The sequence below is a fragment of the Elephas maximus genome, chromosome 19, assembly GCF_024166365.1.
Source record: "Elephas maximus indicus isolate mEleMax1 chromosome 19, mEleMax1 primary haplotype, whole genome shotgun sequence".
Lineage (NCBI taxonomy): Eukaryota > Metazoa > Chordata > Mammalia > Proboscidea > Elephantidae > Elephas > Elephas maximus.
Genome location: NC_064837.1, coordinates 59,137,226 through 59,157,817, shown reverse-complemented (window position 1 = coordinate 59,157,817; position 20,592 = coordinate 59,137,226). Strand labels below are relative to the sequence as shown.

Below are 20,592 nucleotides of genomic sequence, written 5' to 3'. Positions count from 1 at the left end.
GCTCCTGTCCACGCATAAACAGTCCATGGACTTTGAGTACCTTCCCCTCTGCATGGACCTGTGTGGGCCTATTTCAGGAGAATAGGCCCTTGTTGGCAGACTACAACTGTTTTAGCTATGTGGTGGAGAGGTGGGTGTTTGATGTTTGACACCATTTTGCCTATTAAACAGGGTCTTCACCTACCCACATCAGGGGCATAAGGACTGGTGGCTCCACTCAGGTCACCCAGCCACTCGTGACAGGTGTCCAAGGATAACTGGTACCTCCCATCCTTACAACCAAAAACATTGCATGCCCATGGTCTGTCTGCAGAAACCACCCACATGTAAGCTCTAGGGAAGAGGGACACACTTTCCTCAGAGACACTTCAGGGATGATTCTCAGCACCCTGCCTTGTTCAGAGCATGACCCCCTGCTGCAACCAGATTACGGTACCTATACCAATCACCCCTGCCCCTCTAAGATGGTAGGACAAAGCCTGTACCACACACTTGATGATCAGCTACCTGGACACCTGAGCTGAATTCATAGAAGAAAAGTGAATGGACTCCTAGACTGATATACCTGATAACAGCTCTAGCCAGCTGGGGACAGGACACCAGAGCTCCAAAGGCAAAAATAATCAAGCTAGCTCACTCAAGCAACCCATAGATGTATACCAAAACAAAACAAAGCAAGCAGCTACTACACAGTAAGCAAGCATAAACTAATACAATAACTTATAGATGGCTCAGAGACAACAGTCAATATCAAGTCACATAAAGAAACAGACCATGGTCACATCCACAGGCTCTCAAAACAAAGAATCCAGGGATCTTTTAGATGAAAGTGCATTCCTGGAATTACCAGGTGCAGAATACGAAAGTTTAATATACAGAACCCTTCAAGACATCAGGAAGGAAATGAGGCAATACGCAGAACAAGCCAAGGAACACACAGATAAAGCAATTGAAGAAATCAGAAAGATTATTCAAGAACATAATGAAAAGTTTAATAAGCTGGAAAAATCCACAGACAGATAGCAATCAGAAATTCAGAAGATTAACAATAAAATTACAGAATTAAATAACTCAGTAGAAAGTCAGAGGAGCAGAATTGAGCAAGTAGAAGCTAGAATTTCTGAACTTGAAGATAAATCACTTGGCACTAATATATTTGAAGAAAAATCAGATAAAAGAATTTTAAAAAATGAAGAAACCTCAAGAATCATGTGGGACCTATCAAGAGAAATAACCTACGAGTGAGTGGAGTATCAGAACAGGGAAGGATAACAGAAAATACAGAGAAAATTGTTGAGGATTTGTTGGCAGAAAACTTCCCTGATATTGTGAAAGATGAGAAGATATCTATCCAAGATGCTCATTGAACTCCACATAAGGTAGACCTAAAAGAAAGTCACCAAGACATATTATAATCAAGCTTGCCAAAACCAAAATAAAGAGACAATTATAAGAGCAGCGAGGGATAAAAGAAAAGTCATCTACAAAGAGAGCCAATAAGAATAAGCTCGGACTACTCGTCAGAAACCATGCAGACAAGAAGGCAATGAGATGACATATTTAAAAAATTGAAGGAAAAAAATTGCCTGCCAAGAATCATATATCCATCAAAACTGTCTCTTAAATCTGAAGGTGAAATTAAGACATTTCCAGATAAACACAAGTTGAGGGAATTCGTAAAAACCAAACCAAAACTACAAGAAATACTAAAGAGAGTTCTTTAGTTAGAAAATCAATAATATCAGGTATCAATCCAAGTCTAGAACACTGGGCAGAGCAACCAGAAGTCAACCCAGACAGGGAAACAAAAAAAAAAAAAAAACAAAGCAAGATTAAAAATAATAATAATAAAAAAAATAAAAAGCCCAACACAGGGTAATGGTGATGTTATCATATAAAAGAAGACAACATTAAAATAATAAAGAGGGACTAAGAAATGTAATCATACACCTTCCATATGGAGAGGAAGATACAGAGATACAAAGAAATAAAAGTTAGTTATAAATTTAGAAAAATAGGGGTAAATAATAAGGTAACCACAAAGGAGACAAACTATCCTACTCATCAAAGTAAAATACAACGGAAAAATACAGACTCAGCAGAAACAAAATCAACAACAACGAATATGAGGAAAGGACAAAATACAAAGAAAATCTACTCAGCACATGAAATCAAGTGGGAAAAAGAAGCTGTCAACACACAAAAAGAGACATCAAAATGATAGCACTAAATTCATACCTATCTGTAATTACCCTGAACGTAAATGGACTAAATGCACCGATAAAGAGACAGACAGTGGCAGAATAGATTAAAAAACCAGATCTGTCTATATGCTGCCTATAAGAGACACACCTTAGAGACACAAACAAACAAAAACTCAAAGGATGGAAAAAAATATATCAAGTAAACAACAATCAAAAAAGAGCAGGAGTGGCAATATTAATTTCTGACAAAATAGACTTTAAAGTTAAATCCATCAGAAAGGATAAGGAAGGACACTATATAATGATTAAAGGGACAATATACCAAGAAGATATAACCATATTAAATATTTATGCACCCAATGACAGGGCTGCAAGATACATAAAACAAACTCTATCAGCATTGAAAAGTGAGATAGACAGCTCCACAATAATAGTAGGAGACTTCAACACACCACTTTCGGTGAAGGACAGGACGTCCAGAAAGAAGCTCAATAAAGACACGGAAGATCTAAATGCCACAATCAACCAACTTGAGCTCATAGACATATACAGAACACTCCACCCGACATCAACCAACTACACTTTCTTTTCTAGTGCACATGGAACATTCTCTAGAATAGATCACATATTAGGTCATAAAGCAAGCTTTAGCAGAATCCAAAACATTGAAATATTACAAAGCATCATCTCTGACCATAAGGCCATAAAAGTGGAAATCAATAACAGAAAAAGCAAGGCAAATAAATCAAACACTTGGAAACTGCACAAGACCCTGCTCAAAAAAGACTGGATCATAGAAGACATTAAGGATGGAATAAGAAATTCAGAGAATCCAATGAGAATGAAAACAGTTCCTATCAGAACCTTTGGGACACAGCAAAAACGGTGCTCAGAGGCCAATGTACATCAATAAATGCACACATCCAAAAAGAAGAAAGGGCCAAAATCAAAAAATTATCCCTACAACTTGAACAAATAGAAAGAGAGCAACAAAAAAACCCACAGGCACCAGAAGAAAACAAATAATAAAAATTAGAGCTGAACTAAATGAAATAGGAAACAGAAAAACAATTGAAAGAATTAACAAGACCAAAAGCTGGTTTTTTGAAAAATTCAACAAAATTGATAAACCACTGTTGAAACCGACAAAAGAAAAACAGGAGAGGAAGCAAATAACCCGAATAAGAAATAAGAGGGGCGATATAAAAACAGACCCAACTGAAATTAAAAGAATCATATTAGATTACTATGAAAAGTTGTACTCTAACAAATTTGAAAACCTAGAAGAAATGGATGAATTTCTAGAAACACACTACCTACCTAAACTAACACAAACAGAGGTAGAATGACTAAATAGACCCATAACAAAAGAAGAGATTGAAAAAGTAATCAAAAAACTCCCCCCTCCCCCCCCCCAAAAAAGCCCTGGTCCAGATGGCTTCACTGCAGACTTCTACCAAACTTTCAGAGAACAGTTAACACCACTACTACTAAAGGTATTTCAGAGCATAGAAAAGGATGGAATACTACCACACTCATTCTATGAAGCCACCATATCCCTGATACCAAAACCAGGTAAAGACACCACAAGAAAAGAAAATTATAGACCTATATCCCTCATGAATGTAGATGCAAAAATCCTCAACAAAATTCTAGCCAATGGACTTCAACAACATATCAAAAAAAATAATTCACCATGACCAAGTGGGATTCATACCAGGTATGCAGGGATGGTTCAACATTAGAAAAACAATTAATGTAATACACCACATAAATAAAACAAAAGACAAAAATCACATGATTTTATCAATTGATGCAGAAAAGGCATTTGACAAAGTTCAACACTCATTCATGATAAAAACTCTCAGCAAAATAGGAATGGAAGGAAAATTTCCCAACATAATAAAGGGCATTTATACAAAGCCAACAGCCAACCTCACCCTAAATGGAGAGAGCCTGAAAACATTCCCATTGAGATTGGAACCAGTCAAGGATGCCCTTTATTACCACTCTTATTCAACATTGTGCTGGAATTCCTAGCCAGAGCAATTAGGCTACATAAAGAAATAAAGGGCATCCAGATTGGCAAGGAAGAAGTAAAAGTATCTCTATTTGCAGATGACATGGTCTTATACACAGAAAACCCTAAGGAATCCTCCAGAAAACTACTGAAACTAATAGAAGGGTTCAGCAGAGTATCGGGATATAAAATAAACATACAAAAATCAGTTGGATTCCTCTACACCAACAAAAAGAACATCGAAGAGGAAATCACCAAATCAATGCCATTTATAATAGCCCCCAAGAAGATAAAATACTTAGGAATAAATCTTACCAGAGATGTAAAAGACTTATACAAAGAAAACTACAGTACGCTTCTACAAGAAACCAAAAGAGACTTACATAAGTGGAAGAACATACCTTGCTCATGGATAGGAAGACTTAACATTATAAAAATGTCTATTCTACCAAAAGCAATCTGTACGTTTAATGCAATTCTGATCCAAATCCCAATGGACTTTCTTTAATGAGATGGAGAAACAAATCACCAAATTCATATGGAAGGGAAAGAGGCCCCGGATAAACAAGGCATTACTAAAAAAGAAGAACAAGGTGGGAGGCCTTACTTTACCCGATTTTAGAACCTATTATACCACCACAGTAGTCAAAACAGCCTGGTACTGGTACAACAACAGATACATAGACCAATGGAACAGAATTGAGAATCCAGACATAAATCCATCCACATATGAGCAGTTAATATTTGACAAAGGCCCCAAAACAGTTAAATAGGGAAAGGACAGTCTTTTTAACAAATGGTGCTGGCATAACTGGATACCCATCTGCAAAAAAATGAAACAAGACCCATACCTCACTCCATGCACAAAAACTAACTCAAAATGGATCAAAGACCTAAATATAAAATCTAAAATGATAAAGATCATGGAAGGAAAAATAGGGACAATGTTAGGAACCCTGATACATGGCATAAACAGTATAGAAAACATTATAAAGAATGTGGAAGAAAAACTAGATAACTGGGGGAGCTCCTAAAAATCAAACACTTATGTTCATCCAAAGACTTCACCAAAAGAGTAAAAAGACTACCTACAGACTGGGAAAAAGTTTTTAGCTATGACAAATTTCTGATCAGCGCCTGATCTCTAAAATCTACATGATACTGCAAAAACTCAACTGCAAAAAGACAAATAACCCAATTAAAAAAATGGGCAAAAGATATGAATAGACGCTTCACTAAAGAAGACATTCAGGTGGCTAACAGATACACGAGGAAATGTTCACAATCATTAGCCATTAGAGAAATGCAGATCAAAACTACAATGAGATTTCGTCTCACTCCAACAAGGCGGGCATTAATCCAAAAAACACAAAATAATAAATGTTGGAGAGGCTGTGGAGAGATTGGAACACTTCTACACTGCTGGTGGGAATGTCAAATGGTACAACCACTTTGGAAATTGATTTGATGCTTCCTGAAACAGTTAGAAATAGAACTACCATACTATCCAGAAATCCCACTCCTTGGAATATATCCTAGAGAAATAAGAGCCTTTACACAAACAGATATATGCACACCCAAGTTTATTGCAGCACTGTTTACAATAGCAAAAACATGGAAGCAACCAAGGTGCCCATCAACAGATGAATGGATAAATAAATTATGGTATATTCACACAATGGAATATTATGCATCGATAAAGAACAGTGAGGAATCTGTGAAACATTTCATAACATGGAGGAACCTGGAAGGCATTATGCTGAGGGAAATTAGTCAGTTGCAAAAGGACAAATATTGTGTAAGACCACTATTATAAGAACTTGAGAAATAGTTTAAACTGAGAAGAAAACATTCTTTTGTGGTTACGAGAGGGGGGAGAGAGGGAGGGTGGGAGAGGAGTATTCACTAATTAGTAGATAAGAACCACTTTAGGTGAAGGGAAAGACAGCACACAATACAGGGGAGGTCAGCACAACTGGACTGAACCAAAAGCAAAGACGTTTCCTGAATAAAATGAATGCTTCAAAGGCCAGCGTAGCAAGGGCAGGGGTCTGGGGACCATGGTTTCAGGGGATATCTAAGTCAATTGGCATAATGAAATCTATTAAGAAAACATTCTGCATCCCACTTTGAAAAGTGGCGTCTGGGGTCTTAAACGCCAGCAAGCAGCCATCTAAGATGCATCAATTGGTCTCAACCCACCTGGATCAAAGGAGTATGAAGAACACCAAGGACACAAGGTGATTACGAGCCCAAGAGACAGAAAGGGCCACATGAACCAGGGACTACATCATCTTGAGACCAGAAGAACTAAATGGTGCCCGGCTACAACTGATGACTGCCCTGACAGGGAACACAACAGAGAACCCCTGAGGGAGCAGGAGAGCAGTGGGATGCAGACCCCAAATGCTTATAAGACCAGACTTAATGGCCTGACTGAGACTGGAAGGACCCCAGTGGTCATGGCCCCCAGACCTTCTGTTGGCCCAGGACAGGAACCATTCCCGAAGCCGACTCTTCAGACATGGATTGAACTGGACAGTGGTTTGGAGAGAGCTTCTTGGATCAGGTGAACACTTGAGACTATGCTGGCATCTCCTGCCTGGAGGGGAGATGAGAGGGTGGAGTGGGTTAGAAGCTGGCGAAAAGGACATGAAAAGAGAGAGTGGAGGGAGAGAGCGGGCTGTCTCATTAGGGGGAGAGTAATTGGGAGTGTGTAGCAAGGTGTGTACGGGTTTTTGTGTGAGAGACTGACTTGATTTGTAAACTTTCACTTAAAGCATAATAAAAATTATTTAAAAAAAAAAAAAGCTTGCAATCAGCCTTCTAAGATACATCTATTGGTCCCATCATGTTTAGAACAAAGGAGAATGAAGAAAACCAAAGACCCAAGGAAAATATTAGTCCGAATGACTAATGGACCACATGTACTAGAGCTTCCACCAGCCTGAACCCAGAAGAACTATAAATGGTGCCCAGCTACCACCACCGACAGCTCTGACAGGGATCACAACAGAGGGTCCCAGACAGAGCAGAAGTAAAACGTAGAACAAAATTTAAATTCACCAAAAAAGATCAGACTTACTGGTATAAATGGAGGAACCTCCAGGACTATGGCCCCTGGACACTCCTCTAACTCAGAACTGAAGCCATTCCCAAAGTCCATCTTTCATCCAAAGATTAGACAGGCCTACAAAACAAACAATAACACACGTGAGCAACGTTCAGTCACTTATACAAGACCAAATGGACAACACCTGCCCAAAAGCAAAGACAAGAAGGCAGGAATGGACAGGAAAACTGGACAAACGCTCACGGAAAGCCCCGGGTGGAAAGGGAAAGGGGGAGAGTGCTGACACATTGAAGGGATTACAATTAATGTCACAAAGCAATTTGCATATAATATTTTTTAAGCAAAAACTAATTTGCACTGTAAACTTGCACCTAAAACACAATCATTTTTTTTTAAAAGAAAGCTTTAATTTATTCACTTATTCTGAAATTTAATAATACTATTTCGATGGCGTTGGAATAAAGACAACATTAAAATAGTATTATTACATTGGCATTGGAATAAAGTCAAGATTACTGAGCCGAAGCTTTACTTTCAGAAACAACTCAGGAACTAAGTTTCTCGATTTGGTATAAGATTTAAATATTGACTCTGAAGTCCATCTTGGAATGTAGCATCAGCCAGTCAGTGCAGCAAAGAATGATAGAATGCTCAGAAGTTGCAGGAAAGCAGAGAGTGGTTGCCTACCTACAGCAGAAACCATAACGCCACCACAGCCCCGGGTACCCGGGGCTGTTACCGGAGATTTATGGTTTCGGTGAGTAGGGAGAAGGACATCGAACACGACTTTCCCAGTCATTATGGTCTGACCAGCAAAAGGACTGGATCCAAGAACAATGGCCCTTTGTAACTTGGATTTATTGTGTTTTTCTCGGTGTGCTTGGATTTAGTAAAATCTGAGGGAGGCAGAAAGGTGAAATAGGATGGACAGCCCAAGATTTCACTGCAGATTATCCGTTGAGCCTGAGAATCAGTATGCAGAAACATAACAATATGCAAACTGTCAAAAACTTTTTTGTCAACTTTGACCTGGGTTTGTGAGAAGACAGAAGATGGTAGAGTAAGGCTAAAATGATGGTTTTCTTTCAAGATTAGTCATGTGCATGAATTTGTCCAGTGGTCTACGAAGCACAAGAGGGTAATACCCAATCCTCGAAAGTTTCTATTCACAAATGCAAATCATTTATTTAAATGTTTATGGAAATAACTATACAAAATTAGTCAGCTACCATTATTTAGGGAGTCCCTGGGTGGCACAAATAGTTAACACACCTTGGCCGCTAAGTGAAAGATTGGAGGTTCAAGTCCAGCCAGACCCATTGCACCTTAAAAGAAAGGCCTGGTGATTTACTTTGAAAAACCAGCCCCTGACAACCTTATGGAGCACTTTTCTACTCTGACACACATGGGGTCGCCACGATCAAAGTTGAGGCGACAGCAACTGGTTTTTACTATTGTGTGTTTTATAATAACATGATATTTGGGAAAAGCAGTTATTCTTGATTCTTATTTCTTGGTTTTATTCTGATAGTTCCAATTGCCATATAATGTACTCAAATTCCAGAGAAAGGAGGCACTGGTTTTCTTATTGAGTGTCTTTCTTTCCACTTTTACCTTTCCTCACCCGCTTTCTCACCCTTTCTCCTTCTAACTCTAGGTGAGAAAAATATGAACAGTATTTGTAAATTATAAAACACCCTTCTTGGATTGGCTTTGTTATTTGTTCTCTCACTTGTATGGCAGTCACTGATTCCTTTTTCCCTGATGTTATTCAATTCTCCCCACTCCCTCAGGTTACTCAATTGGCTGCCGTGAATCTTGGAGTGAGATTAACGTATTTGCTTTGGACTTGGGGATAAAGATGGAAAAAAAAGTCAGAAACAATTGGTTTTTCCATTGTTTCATAGAACGTTTTGTATTGTTGTTCAGTGCCTTGAGTCTCAAAAATATTAATCAGTGGGTAACAAATGCCTGATTTATGATATGAGGACTGCCTAGCACCTGCCAGTGAGTCTACTGGTTCTGTGTCTGCTTGCCAGGATCTATGCTGGGTCTGGACTTTGGTGTTTACACACTTCTTCTAGCCTGAACATTTTGGGTGGATATGATTGATATTTGATATTGGTTGCTGATTTCCTGCAGCTGTTGATACATTTTTAGGCTTTAGAGAGAAATAGCCAAAAAGTACTTCCTCTCACATCTTAATTGTCTACCTTGCAGCGTAGAGTCCAGTGGCCCACATGTTACTGTTATATAAGCCACAACTCTGGCCCATCTTGTGCAGGTGTGTTAGACTCAGGGCGATATACCATGAACTGCCAGAAGAATAAAAAAAAATCTGTCTTGGAAGAAATACAGGCAGAATGTTCCTTAGAACTGAGTATGGCAAGACTTGGCCCCATCAAACACTTGGCCCCATCATTTCCTCCCTGGGCAACTTGGGGCAAGTTCCCTCAGCTCTTCAGCCTCAGCTTCCTCAGGAGTAGTAGATAGCTGATGTCCGCAACTACCTTATAATTGAGGCACAAGGATCAAATAAGATAGTGATCTGTAATAGTTAGATTTATTATCAGCATGTATTTGGCTCCTGGTAAGCACTCAATAAATGAAAGCAAAAGCAGCACCATCATTATCACCTAAAAGTTGAAGAGCAATTTATGGCACTTCATGGAAACTTCAAGCTTCTACTATGGAAATTTCATTCTTAGTCACAGACATCAGTGCTTGCCAATTGCCTCAAATATATATTTTTTTTTCATTATCAGGTGCAATTAATTTTCTGTGATTTAATTTAGTAAATGTACTTGAAAAAAATGGAGAAAAATAGAATCAAAAAAAGGAGGGATGTCATTCAAGCTGTATGTGATAAAGTAGACAGATTATAAACATCAAACCTAGCCACATGGCTTCAGAGCAGTGAATTCTAGCATGCAATATAAAATTATAAAGCATATAAGGAAGACCAAAGAAGAATTGAGGCATTCGAATTGTCGTGTTGGCGAAGAATATTGAATATACCATGCACTGCCAGAAGAATAAAAAAAAATCTGTCTTGGAAGAAATACAGGCAGAATGTTCCTTAGAACTGAGTATGGCAAGACTTCATCTCACATACTTTGGATATGTTATCAGGAGGGACCAATCGCTAGAGAAAGACATCACACTTGGTAAAGTAGAGGGTCATCAAAAAGAGGGAGACGCTCAATAAGATGGATTGACTCAGTGGCTGCAACAATGAATTCAAACATAGCAACAATTGCGATGATGGCACAGGACCAAGCAAAATTTTATTCTCTTACACATCAGTCCACTATGAGTTGGAGCCAACTCTTTGGCACCTAACAACAGCAACAATAAAGCATATAAAAAGCTTACATGAACACAATAGCCAAAAGGTGGAAATAACTCAAGTGTCCATGAACGGGTGAATGGATAAACAAAACGTGGCCTATATAAAAAATACACAATGGAATATTGTCCAGCCACAAAGAACAATGAAATCCCAACACATGCCACAGGTTGGAGGTGCCTCGGAAGAATGGCCTGGCAATCTACTTCTGAAAAATCAGCCATCGAAAACCCTGTGGAGCACAGTTCTACTCTGACACACATGGGGTCACCATGAGTCAGAATCGGCTAAACGGCAGCTGGTTTCTGGCAGGGGAAACCTCCTACATTCATGTTCACACACCAGGACCAGATGCCTTAGGGTACCTTGAGTAAAGATAATGAATTCTTATTCCACAGCAGGGGGTTATTGAAGCTGTAATTCTGTGTTTACTACCAGGAATTCAAAACTGTAATCAGAATAAATTTCACTCAGATGTCTATTGTCCTTAAACTACTTGCAGTGAACAAATAAGTGAGTGGGATGAATAGGATGGAAAAAAGTCTCAGAGCCGGAGAGGCAAGTTCTCAGAGTAACAGGGGTTTCCTTGGGTCTTTGTGGAAAAAAAAAAAAAAAAAGATCCCTGGCTCTTCATTCCATTGTGACCTTTCGTCCCAGTGTTTAAAGCCATTGTGTTCACAGAATGCTCATAGAGCACCGGCCATCAGTGCCTTGGATATCGGCCTACGGTGGTGTGCTGTAGTCCCCTCGTTGCTGCTGGGAGCTGGCACAGGATGCTTCACAAACACAAGGTGGGCTTTATTCATGCCAGGAGAACAAGCGGTCCCTTCTCTAGGAAGTTTACATCCTTAGCAGTACTGGCATTTGGTCCCCAGATGGGCAGTCTTCGTTACATGGGAACCCAAATCCATCACCCTGAGGGCTGACACACATTCCATTCTAGACTCCCGACATGGGCCAGGACAATTCACACTTGTTTCATAAGAAAAACAACAACTCGGAGCAACAAGTCACCCCTTAACTTATTTAAAAGGACCTTTTGACCTGAACCCCAGAGTCAACACGGCCTCACATTTTAACTGCTCTTCAGTGGTGATATATTTTTTCAGGAGAGTTGGAGGAAGCTTGTCACAAATATTGATTCTAATTAAATCTTCAGATAATACCTAGTATTTTTTAAAAAGCTGAAAGTGTGAAGACAGGTCCAAAATGAGGCACCCCCACTAAAGCCCTCAGAGGCTTAACTTTTTATTGTTGTCGTTAGGTGCCATCAAGTTGATTTTCAACTCATAGTGACCCTATGTGACAGAATAGAACTGCCCCCATAAAGTCACCTGGGTTGTAATCTTTATGGGAACAGATTGCCGTGTCTTTCTTTAGCGGAGCTGCTGGGTGGATTCGAACCACCAACCTTTCAGTTAGCAGCCCAGTGCTTCACTATTGCACCACCAGCGCTCCTTGACTTTTCTTTAAGGGTGGGGGGAAAAAACTGAAAGCAAAATAAGAAACCTCAGCTTATCCATTGCCTGCTAGGAATTAAAAACTCTCAATGCCACTCATTTTAAGATCTGTTTCTTTTTTTTTTTCTCTTTCTGGGAAAGGTAGAAAGTTTAACATTTTTCTAGGTCTGCTATGTCTCATATTTTTAAGTGTGTGTAGCATGCAGGAAAGGAGAGAGAGACACTTCTTAGAGGAAATCCTGTTGTCCACACTGAAATTTGGTAATGAGCTGACCCTGTCATTACATTATCCATCTTCAGGCTTAATGTTGCAAGAACACTGCAAGCCAAATTCCATTACTCAAATGCCATTACAGCCAAAATCTCCATCTGCCTAAAAGATATCTCCATCCTGGCCAATACCCCTTCACTGGAACATAACCTGAAGCCTCAGAGTTCTATACAGGAAAGCCATGATGATAATTTAAGAGTCCCTTGGGGGTTGTTGGGATGAGAATCTGTCTCCTACGAGTTGACATGCACACCATAACTCTAGCTGCACATGCTCACAACTGGACTTAAGTCGTCAGGCTCCTCATCAGGAATTATGTAACTGCCAAGACTTTGCTAGGCTTTTTTCCAACATGAGAGTACAAGCCAAGAGTCTGTTCTAGGATAGCCCCATATAAAAGAATGAAGTTTGACCCCTACCTCAGACTACATACAAAAATTAACTCAAAGTACACCAAAGACCTAAACGTAAGAGCTCAAAATTCTTAGAAGGAAACTTGTAAGTCTTTGTGACCTTGAATTAGGCCATAGTTTCTTAAAAATTACATCAAAACACACAAGCAAACAAGGAAAAAATAGATAAGTTGGACTTCATCAAGATTAAAAACTTTTGTGCGCCAAACAACACTACCAAAAAAATGAAAAGGCAACCACATAATGGGACAAAATATTTGAAAATTGTTATGTCTGATAAAGGCATAATATCCAAAATTTATAAAGAACATTTACAACTGAACAGTAAAAAGAAAAACAACCCAGTTTAAGACTTGAATAGACATTTCTCCAAAGAAGATACACAAATGGCCAATGAGCCTATGAAAAGATGCTCAGCTTCATTAGTCATTAGGGAAATGCATATCAAAACCATGAGGTACCACTTCACACTCACTAGGATGGCTATAGTAAAGTAAGCAATCAAACAAACAAATGAATCACGGAAAAGAACAGGTACTAGCCAAAAATGTGGGGAAATTGGAACCTTCCTACATTGCTGGTGGGATTATAAAATGGTGTAGCTGCTATGAAAACTAGTCTGGCAATTCCCCAATATGTTAAACATAAAATTACCATATGACCCACATATACTTTTGTTATCTAAACCACACCTGAGAGTTTGTCCAAATGAACTGGATACTGGTCAAACAGAAAGACCACCACGTGGTCTGATATCAGCTGACTTCAGGGAGGAGGTGGACATGATTCAATCAACCATGCCTATGCAATGAGGCCTCAATCATGACTATGTAATGAAGCCAATAAAATCTCCGGACCTGGAAGCTCCATGGGCTTCCTGGTTGATGAAAGACATACATGAACCTGGGAGGGTAGCATGTCCTTTTTGGGACACAGCGGCTTCACCTTGGGAGCCTTCTGCAAGGTTAGGGCCAGACAAACAAGGCTGTATGAGCAGCTGGTGTCAGAACTGAACAGGGCAGAAAAGGGGGACTTTTGATTCATGTTGATTTGGATTTGATTTTTATATTTTCTCAGCATCTTTCAGTCTAAAATGGACAAACTACTCTAGGGATTGATTACCTTCAACCCCAATAAAATTTTCCCTGGTATTTAAGTCATTTTAAGCCATGTTTCCATTTGCTTCTTTCACTAATAGAAACACATTAAAACATGGTAGCACTTTCCTGTATTTGAAACAGGCCCTGCAGCCTATTCTACCAAATATAATTCTTCTAGCAAACAAACAAAATCAAACGCATGATTGTTATGTGTGTAATTAACCCACGTAAAAACCCAATTAATACGTTGCATACTGCATTGAAGTAATAGGTTTAGGCTGTACACGTGAAAGTGACAGGAGTAGATGGAACAACAGAAAAAGTGCCAAAATTAGGAACCTGAAAAATAGTGCAACTCGAGTAAACAAGAAGAATTTGCTAAACTCATAAACAGGACTTTAAACAAAAAGACATTATCTGAGCACATAAAACCAGCCGCAGTCTTGTTGAGTCTGGCTCATGGCGCCCCCATGTGTGTCAGTGGAGAACTGTGCTCCATTGGGTTTTCAATGGCTGATTTTTTTTTATTTTTGAAATTAGATCACAAGCCCTTTCTTCTGAGGAGCCTCTGGGTTGACTCGGACTCTCAACCTTTCAGGTATGTCAACTGTTTGCACCGTGAATGAATGAACAACTCAATAAATCAATGAATAACCGGCTGGGGAGTTTTGTACTCCATGCAAAGCAACAGTGTGACTTTTATAAAAAGCACATGTAACTAAGAATCTTAGTAATAATAGAAGCATTTTTTTAAGCATTACAGACTCCTTTTACACATATTTTCTCATTTGTTTCACACAGTAATCCTGTGACTGAGGAATCCCATTTTATAGATTCATTATTTTATCAATGAAACAGCTACAATATGCCAGGCACTGAGCAAGGCTCTAGGAATCAGTGATGAATAGAAGAGCCATGACCTCGGCCCTCACAGAGCCCAGAGCGTAGTGGGGAAGGCAGTTGGCCAGCGGGTAATTGCAAGTCTCAGAAGGTTACAACAGGGTAAAAGAGAAAAACAAGTAAGGAAACAGAATTCCACAGGGGCTAAGTGATTTACATGAGGTCAGATGAGAACTGGTTTGTGGTAGAAATATAACCAGAACCCATATCCTCTGACCCTGGACAACCACTGTCTGATGAAGAAAAAAAGTCACACCCACTGATCTCTAGCCTGGTCACACCATTTGGGGCACCCTTTTGAAAGAGAAAGGAGGCCTGGTTGTGGAGTGGTTAAGCTCTTGGCTACCAGCTGAAAAATTTCAGTGGTTTGACCCCACCAGCTGCTTCTTGGGAGAAAGTTGTGGCAGCCTGTTTCTGTAAAGATTACAGCCTTGGAAACCCTATAAGGGAGTTCCACTCTGTCCTATGGGATCATTGTGAGTTGGAATCAACTCAATGGCAACTTTTTTTTTTTTTTTTAAAGAGAAACATTGACAACTAAGAAGCTTGCAGAAGGGGCCAGCAGGATAGTGAGAGATCAAAAGCCATGTTTTAAGGGGCAGTTCAGAAAGCGGGGCCTATTTGTTGTTGATAGGTGCCATCAAGTCAGCTCCGACTCGTAGTCTCATAGAACTGCCCCATAGGGTTTTCTTGGCTGTAATCCTCATGGAAGCAGATCTCCAGGTCTTTCTCCGAGGAGCTGCTGGGTGGGTTCAAACCGCCAACTTTTCAGTTAGCAGCCAAGTGCTTAACGATTTGTGCCACCAGGGCTCCTTTGGGTCTCTTTAGCCTAAAAAACAAACCAACAAAAAAAAAAGAATTAGTGCTGGGGCAAAATCATGGCATTCAAATATTTGAAGGGTTATCATGTGGAAGAAGAAGAAAAGCGGATCTGTGAATTGCTGAGCGAGCGCAAGGTAGACCCAGGTGCCCTGAAAGGTAGACATTTCCTGTGAGATTCCACTGAAAATGTTCAACTGGCAGAGGGAAAAGACAGGATCCCCGACGGACAGTCCATACACATTTCAGGAGACAAGAGAACATGGTAGTTCAGTGTATGAACTCTGGGTAGGGCAGACCTGGGTCAAAGCAAGCCTCCTCCCCTTCATCATCATCACTAGTCAGATTATTTCCTGGGACAAATTGTTTAGTCTTTGTGAGGGCCCGTTTCTTCATCAGCAAATGGGACCTGTCTCAGGTGCTGGTTGTAGGATTCAGTGAGGTAAGGTATGCAACGTGTTTCCCTCATGTAACCCATGCCTGGCTTGGGACAAGAAAGAAGCCCAAGAAAGCATTTATTACATAAATGAATGAATGAGTGACTCGATAAGCATTATTAGGATCAGCAATTTTGGCAGTAGCACGACTAAAACAAAAACCCCGTCTGGCGGATCAGAGAATTAAATGAAAGATGCACGAATGAATCCTTGAACCTAGTGTTGTTTGCAAAGAGATGGCGCTTCTACTATCAGCCAGGGAGGTAATGAGATTGATTCCCGTGCTCGGTAAAGGTTGAACGAAATGTCCTCAAAAATTCTCTCCGATTCTTAAATCCCACGAGAATACGGAGGATGGAAAGACCTTGTTGTAGCAGTCAGGAAGTTTCTGTTCCTTCAGGGCAGTGAGAAAGGTCACAGAACTGAAATCATGAAGCTCTTTCTTTCTAGATGGACTGAAAGCCCTTCTCCCAATCCCTACCCCAGCTTCTTATTTACAACAACAAACACTGCTTTGTTTCCGTACCTTTCATTCAAAAGAACATGGTAAACTCTCTCTAAAATTCCCAGAATCTACATACGAGATTTCTTTTCCCTGTTTTTTTTTTTTTTCCCAAGCCCTCCCAAAGAAATACCCGCAAGGACTGCAAAAGTCTTCGGGATGTGAATCAAGGTCTTTTACAATATATGGACTTTAACCAGTTCTACTTTGGATCTTTGATCTCTATGTGAGAAAACAGAAACCCCGTGTTACTAGTGAAATGAAGAAATAGGTTTTCAGATTGTGCCATCTTCTGGTCAAATCCGGAAACCAAAGTGGCAGCTCCTTGCTTGTCTTTAGTGTGCCACGGAGCCTGCGCCACCAGGGAAGCCAGGCAAGAAACATCTGCCTCCCCAGAATCTCATCCAGGCCTCCCAGGAGGTGAGAGCTTGAGTTGTTTTCAAAGTCAAACCATGGGACAGTTTCAAGAGTTCAGTGTTTATTTATTTAGAAGGACATGTTCCTGCTAAAGAGCAATTAATTACTCTTTTTTTTTTTTTTTTTTAATGCCCTGATGTAGGTTCAATCCCTGGGAAGGGGAATTGGGACCTTTCTAAAATGCTCTTAGCTTCCAACAGATGTATAAGTCATTTGTTTTTAGTTGCCTGAACTTACTCAAAATTATTTTTGTATCTCTGATAGAGAGACTGAGTGAGAGAAAGAACTAGGATTGGGAATCCTCAGTCTATTTATTATGACCAAAGAGGTCATTCTAGAAAAACCCTTTTGTTTGCTACCACAGCTTTGGCCCCCGAGTCCTTGTGTTGAACCCTTTCTACATAGACACCACCAAGACTCCTTTTGAGCTTCTGCCCTAAGCCACTAAACAAAAGATCGAGCAACCTCTTAACCTGTTCTCCCTAGACCCACATCTTAATCTAATCCAGTATCTGCTGAGGAGAAAAGAACAAGGAAAGATAAGCCCAGGATAGAAGAGCCACACAGATAACAAAGTTTCTTCTTGGAGCTCAAAAATCCAGATTAAAAATCCAGATTGGAACTCAAAAGTCCAGCTCTGCAGCCCCAGGACTTTCCGGAGCAGAATGAAGGAGAAAGAAGACAGGCTTACCCGGGAGGGCGGCATCCCACAGCTACCTAGTGCTTGTACTTCATGGAAGACTAGAACTTTGTCTTAGTTATCTAGTGCTGCTATAACAGAAATACCACAAATGGGTGGCTTTAACGAACAGATATTTAAGTTCTCACAGTTAGGAGGCTAGAAGTCTAAATTCAGGGTATGGCTCTAGGCTAAATCTTTCTGTCTCTGTTGGCTCTGGGGGAAGGTCCTTGTCTCTCCGTTTTCTATTCCTTGACTTCTTGGTGATCTTCATGTGGCCTGGGGGGATCTATCTTCTCCCATCTCTGCTTCTTACTCTGTGCCTAATCTGCTCTTTTAATATCTCAAAGGTGATTGGCTTAAAACACACCCTACATGATATGGCCTCTTAACATAACAAAGAAAACCCATTCCTAAATGAGATTATAACCAGAGGTATGGGATAGGATTTACAACACATATTTTGGGGGGACACAATTCAACCCACAACAAACCTTAACCCTTTTGTTACCATTTGGCATAAACAGTATGCCAGCCACTTTTTACAGCTCTGTACCTCAGAGGTAAGGCATTATTCTGGTTCTACGGCATTTAACGTCAAGGTGGGTCGCTTTGGAAAAGCACGACACTCAGGTTGAGCGTTTTATTAGGTGATGTTTCCTGGGTATGTTAGTTTTGTAAGCTTTTGCTCCCCCCACACCTTTATTTCTGTGAGATAAGGCCTGTAAGCATAATTCTGGCTTTCCTGTGTGATAGTTAGGGAGCCCTGATGGGCTTGTTTTGGTTTTACTGTGTCATATTTGGAAAACCAGAGGTTCCCCCATGTAACCTAATGGAAAAAAAAAAAAAAAAAGGAAAGGCACCAGCAATAAGTTGTCTACCTAGGTCTCGGTGGCATACTGTCAACCACGGATCGGTGGCTTCAACATGCCACTCGCCTCATTGCCAGAACATATTTCTCAAAATCCATATTACTGAGCAAAATTTTAAACACACTCAATTAGTAAGTACGTATTCCAGCACTGAAAACACAAACCACCAAAATAAAAAAATAATTGAGAAAAAAATATAGCAACAAAATTAAGGAGGCAAGCCCAAGGAACTGATCTCGCAACACCTTGTGAAGAGTTCCAGTCCCTGGGTATGTTGAATCAATTGCCTTGGCCCAGCTCTGCAGCCCCAGGATGCCCCCCAAAACTTCTGGGCAATATATCCCTTTGATGGAAGAGTGGAGAGGAGAGGGGAGCTTGAACAGAATTCATTCCCTCCTGGGACCAGCAGCTTTTACCAGAACAAAATTCAACAGCACTTTCTGAATCTGAAATAGGTCAGAATTGTAATGTCCACTTTCAGCTGACACTGCTGAAGTGGTGCTTTCCAGAAAACCGAAAACACCACTACTCTGGTGACAAAGTCTGGGCACAGAGAGTGGTGCAAAACACACATTTCCAAAGCCAGCTATGCTTTTTTGAGAAAAATATAAATATTGTTTAAAATAACATGAAAATAGGAGTATGAATCTGTTATTCTCTATGAAATGTATCAATATAGATGGTTTTAAAAGGAACAGGATATAAAGGTATATCCACACATAGACCTAAAGGTATACCTGATTTGTCATGAGGTGGATCCTGAGGCCATAAGTAATTATTGCTTAATACAATTTTGTATTAAAACCTTAGTGTCTTGGTTATCTAGTGCTGCTATAACAGAAATATCACAAGTGGATGGCTTTAACAAAGAGAAGTTTATTCTCTCACTAGAAGGCTGTAAGTCCGAATTCAGGGCACCATCTCCAGGGGAAGGCTTTCTCTCTCTGTCATCTCTGGAGGAAGGTCCTTGTCATCATTCTTCCCTTGGTCTGGGAGCATCCCAGCGCAGGAATCTCAGGTCCAAAGGACACACTCTGCTCCCAGGCTGCTTTCTTGGTGGTATGAGTTTCCCATGTCTCTCCGCTCATTTCTATCTTTTATATCTCAAAAGAGATTGGCTTAAGACACTACCTAATCTTGTAGAACTCATCATTGTAACTGCCACTAATCCATCTTATTACATCATAGTGATAGGATTTACAACACACAGGAAAATCACATCCAATGATAAAATGGTAGACAACCACACAATCATACAAGGGAATCATGACCTAGCCAAGTTGACAGGTATTTTGGGGGGACACAATTCAATCCATGACACTTAGTTTTGTTTTGTTTTGTTTTTTTCCAGCGACAGGTAGCTTCCAGGAGAACTGGTCTTATGGTGTGATGGTTAAGGCTGTGTGCCAACTTGGCTGCGCCATGATTCTCAGTGTTTTGGCAGTCATATGATATTGTGGTCACTTCCCTGTTGAGATTTGATACGTGATCACCCCCATGATGGGATCTGCTGTGAGTAGCCAATCAATTGAAGGGGAGTTTCCTGGGGCATGTGGCCTACATCAAGTATGGGTGGATGTTCTGGCAGGGCACAGGGGCTTTCGCTCATTCTGGATCCTGCAGCTGGCTCCTGTTCATCTGACCTCCAGTTCTTGGAACTTGAGCTAGCAGCTTACTTACAGTCTTGCCTGCTGATCTTGAGATTCATCGATCTTCCGAGCTTGTGAGCAAAAGCCCTGCTCTCTGATCTACTGATCTTGGGTTTGCCAGCCCCCACAGCTGTGTGAACCAGGAGAAGCCTCTATCCTGGCCCATGGACTTGGGACGTTACAGCCTCTACAACTGTGTGAGGCATTTCCTTGATATAAATCTCTCTCTCTCTCTCTCTCTATATATATATATTTATGCTTTACTGGTTTTGCTTCTCTAGAGAACCCAGCCTAAGACATATGGCAAAAGTTGAATTAATACATCATTTTCCAAAATCTGTTGCTTGGAACACTGGTGTCTCAAGATGCTTGACAAAAACAGTCTGTAACCAAAAAAGTTGGAGAAATATCCTGTGTTATATCTGCC

At 40.3% G+C, this 20,592-nt stretch overlaps 1 long non-coding RNA gene across 1 annotated transcript in view; it reads right to left on the bottom strand.

Moving 5' to 3' along the window:
• Positions 1-5,169: 5,169 nt before the first annotated feature.
• LOC126063241 (uncharacterized) overlaps positions 5,170-20,592 on the bottom strand; it is a 75,046-nt gene continuing 59,623 nt past the window's right edge. The window contains exons 3-4 of the long non-coding RNA XR_007514227.1: positions 7,310-7,414; positions 5,170-6,826 (exon numbers count right to left, since the gene is read on the bottom strand). This is a non-coding gene — a long non-coding RNA (uncharacterized LOC126063241). The remainder of the gene's footprint in view (positions 6,827-7,309; positions 7,415-20,592) is intronic.